This window comes from Panulirus ornatus, chromosome 9 (genome assembly GCF_036320965.1).
Source record: "Panulirus ornatus isolate Po-2019 chromosome 9, ASM3632096v1, whole genome shotgun sequence".
Taxonomy (NCBI): domain Eukaryota; kingdom Metazoa; phylum Arthropoda; class Malacostraca; order Decapoda; family Palinuridae; genus Panulirus; species Panulirus ornatus.
This window is the reverse complement of record NC_092232.1, coordinates 58519165-58524034: the sequence shown is the minus strand read 5'-3', so window position 1 is coordinate 58524034 and position 4870 is coordinate 58519165.

Genomic DNA, 4870 nt, shown 5'->3' with positions numbered 1-4870 from the left:
GTGTCGGAGGTGGAGGGAACGAGGAGAAGTGGGAGACCAAACTGGAGGTGGAAATATGGAGTGAAAAAGATTTTGTGTGATCGGGGCCTGAACATGCAGGAGGGTGAAAGGAGGGCAAGGAATAGAGTGAATTGGAGCGATGTGGTATACCGGGGTTGACGTGCTGTCAGTGGATTGAATCAAGGCATGTGAAGCGTCTGGGGTAAACCATGGAAAGCTGTGTAGGTATGTATATTTGCGTGGGTGGACGTATGTATATACATGTGTATGTGGGTGGGTTGGGCCATTTCTTTCGTCTGTTTCCTTGCGCTACCTCGCAAACGCGGGAGACAGCGACAAAGCAAAAAAAAAAAAAAAAAAAAATATATATATATATATATATATATATATATATATATATATATATATATATATATATATATATATATATATATATATATATTGGAAAGGATCACGATTTTGCACGTGATCAAGTATACTCTTATGAGTCCACTAGGAAAATAAACACGATAAGTTCCCAAGTGCACTTTCGTGTAATACTCACATCATCAAGGGAGACACAAGAGAGAAATATAACACTCAATTGATATACAACGAAGAGACGTAGCTAGGACGCCATATGGTAAACATGTGATTGTCCAAGACAGACAACAAGCGCATCATAAACTTATTATGTGGACAAGAAGGTGAATTGTTTACACATTTTATCAGCATTAAAGTTATCCAATTTGTATAGACTATCACTAATATTAAGATTATAATTCTTTGTGTATTCAGAAATAGAAGATTCAATGATATTTCTCGTGGTACTTGAGTTAGAGTTAATAACTGAGATGGCATTATTAACTCTAATTCCAGTACTACGAGAAATATCATTGAATCTTCTATTATTAAATACACAAAGAATTATATACCTTAAGGAAACAACATGATGGTCAAAAATAAGCTTTAGGAATGAAGTTTATGAATGGAATATCAGTGAGACGATCCAAATGACGAATGAATGAGAGCGTAGTCAACATACAATATAAAAGGACATATTATGAATGGCAACCAGGCAAGTAACGGCCCAACTGAATGGAAGGATTTAAAAGTTCGCGTTATATGACGAATTTTGATAGATTATTCAAATTTCCATTCCAGTTATGAAACTTAATGGTTGTGTTCAGTTCTAGAGACAAAGTTTAAAGGTTTATGTTTCAGAGATGAACTTCAAAGGATATCGTTAAATTAAGTGACATTAAAATTTGTCAATTAAGTGAATCATTTTGTACAATAGCTGTAATTTGACAGAGTTAAAAGTTCGCATTTTCATTACAATTCTAATTCAAAAGTTTGAGATTCAATGATGGTTTGCACAAGCTTAACGTACATTTAAGTTTTGTGTTTATATGACGTATCTTAAAGGACTCTGGTAAAATAACGCAGCTGGAAGGTTTACGTTCAAATGACGGTGTTTAAATGTTTATTGATGAATGGTAGATTTAAATGGATAGATTCTAAGTTCGCGTTTTCATGAGCGACTTTAAACCTTGTGGTTGAATGTGACAGTTTAAATGTTGGTATGTACAATGTTGACCAGATGGCGGTAGTGTGTAGACACAGCCATACCAGGTCGTATTTATCATCATTAAAGTCACCTTCCTTACTTACTTATGGCGGCGATGAAATTCACTGGTTCTTGATTGTGCACCAATTAACCTATCAGATAATGGTACAATGTTTGCCTGGTGTTGCATATATCACGTCTGTTGTTGAAACACAAGAATGCCAGGTGACTTTGGGAGTGGATGATAATATAAAGATCAATATTAATGTGGGAAATCTTGAACCGCCATCACCAGACACAACACATGTTTGGATCTGGCGGGGGGAGGGACTTGCCTGTGACGTCACGATGCCCCGCCTCCAGCCTGGCGCCGCTCTGTGTGTGTGTGTGTGTGTGTGTGTGTGTGTGTGCATTATGGGAGAGAGTTATACACTCGTGTTGTCCCGTCTCTTAACCTTATAAGTATATACTATACATTTGCTCCTGGAATTGGTTCAGTTTAGTAAGTTAGAGAGAACTTCCAAATTTATTTTCTCCTGGCAAGATGGCCGGGTGGTTTAAGGCGCTGCTTTCAAATCATTGTCTGGTCTTCCGGGCCTGGGTTCGAGTCCCGCTCCTGATAAACATTTATCTTTCTTTTTTCCATAAAACATGACTAACCCAGAGACAGCAGGAACCAACAGTTGGTTGGCACACAAGATATACACTAATCCCTGGGATGCTTCCATCCAATGGAAAATGAAAAACATACAATTGGAAAAACTTATTTTTTCCTGAAAACATGTTGACTTATATTCATTTAATGGTTACGAAAACTAAACAATATACACCAAGATGACTACAGGTTCAAAATACTGTTACAAGGACAGATCAAGACAAAATCATGGTTTGTGGAGTTTAATTCTTTTAACTCAGTGTAACACGGATATGTGGTATATTTAGACCATATTGTCTTGTTATATTAGGAAGACGAAACTGTATTGAATGTTTTACCGTTATTATCATTATAGTATTTATCATAATTACATCATTATTATCACTATTATTATTATTATCAACAATTTTATTATCATTATAGTACAGTACTATTTATCATAATTACATCATTATTATTACTATTATTATCATCAATATTATTGTTATTATCAATATTATTATTATTATCATTATTATTATCATTATTATCATTATCATTAATGTTATCATTATTATCATTATTATCATTATTATCTTTATTATTATTATTATCATTATTATTATTATCATCATTATTATTGTTATTATCATTATCATTATTATTATCAGTATCATCATTATTAGCATCACCATTATTATCATGTATCATTATTATCATCATCATTATCATTATTGATATCATTATTATCATCATTATTCCTTTATGATTATAATTATCATTAAGTATAGTATATCTGGTACTGAAGGATACAATATGCTGGTTATCAAGTGGGAAGTTAGATATGGTATGGATTGTCACTTCACATGTAGGTTAGTAGGAAATATATTGTGTACCTAACGTGTGTTGTTAAGCATTATAATCGTCCGATAATGATAATGATTAAATCTTATTTCCTGATCTTATCAGTTTTAAAACCAGATATATGAAATATCTTTCGTTGACCATATTTTTGTCTACAGTTCAGTATGTACATGTGTGTGTGGTCTTAAGATTTAGGTGACTATGTATTGTAATTCACTGGCAGGTGTGGTACACATTATCACCGAGCCTGAGTCTCAAAGATCAAGGTCATGGGTTCGAATCTCCAACATTCAGTATGTTCATCCAACGTTATAGTGAAGATCTTGACGATAAATTAGGATTTTGACATTATCTGAAAGCGATGGGTCAAAGATTAGTGATTTTAAGAGTTTAGTGAGATAGTATTGAAGTGGAGAGTGTAGTGGCTGAGGCCAAGAACCAGTGGTGTCCAGAGAGTAGTGAAGATAATGACCCTTGTCCTGCCCCATTAGGTCAGGTCAAATGGCACTTAGCGAGGTAGCGAGTTAGAGTCAAGAACAGAGGAAGTATTTTGGGAGCAAGTGAGTGAGTGTGTCAGCAGTTATGATGTAAGAGACCAGGTATTAGTGATGGTGATTTAAATGTGAAGGTAAGTAATGTGGCAGTGGAGGGTATAACTGAGGTGCATGGAAATGGTGAACAACTTGTGTTGTGTGTGTGTAAAGGACTGGTGATTGGGAATACCTGGTTTGTAAAATGTGATATACATAAATATACGTATGTGAGTAGGAGAGATGGCCAGCGGGCACAACTGGATTACATGTTAATTGAAAGACGTGTAAAAGACAGACTTTTTGGATGTAAATGTGCTGATAGGGGCTGCTGGAGGCGACAGTGGAGACGACATTGAAGATCTGAAGAGGTTTTCGAATGAGGAAACAATGTCGGGGAGAAGAGGTGGCGAGAGGAAGTGAACTTGGAAAAGAGACTTGTGTGAAGAAATACCAAGAGAGATTGAGTGCCACATACACTCTTACTGTGTATATATCCCTTTCTATGAGATGACGTAAAGATGTTGATGAACAGAGGAGTTGGTATATGACATGAAAAAGTTGGAGAATAAATGAAGGAAAGATTGAGATATACAGATGACTGGCGGACCGCCATGATGGTTGTCAATCTAGCCAGCTGGGTTATTATTTATAAGTTGTGTTTAGTTGTAGGTCCAAGTTTGTTGTCATGATATAATGTTGACTGCCAGTGAGTACCTGGCTGGCGCGGGTGCCACAAGGCTGGGTCAAGTGTAGTGTAAGTGTGGTCTAGGGATGGTGTGTGTACCACTTGTAGATGATGGGCCGCATCATGACCTGCCGGTTATAACATCTTGACCAAGATCTTCTCCACCTGCTGCTGCTGCTACACTTGCAACTCTCTTTTTCTAAGGCCGTTTTTATGCTTCATGTAACTTTGTCTTTTTTCAATTATTCTAAAGCTATAACTACAAAATTATTTTTACTATGTAGTTTCTGTGAAAATATACTCTGAAAGCACATCGCTGTCGTCTTCCAAGCATTGCCCATCTGATACAATAATTGGTGGCAGGTGACAGTTGATATAGAACGGTTGTGGCCAGTGTGACCACGTGGGGTTTGTAACTGGTTGAGGCCAGCGTGACCACGTGGGCTTGTGACTAGTTGAGGTCAGCGTGACCAGGTGGGGCTTGTGACTGGTTGAGGTCAGCGTGACCAAGTTGGGTCGTGACTGGTTGAGGCCAGCGTGACCACGTGGGCTTGTGACTAGTTGAGGTCAGCGTGACCACGTGCGGCTTGTGACTAGTTGAGGTC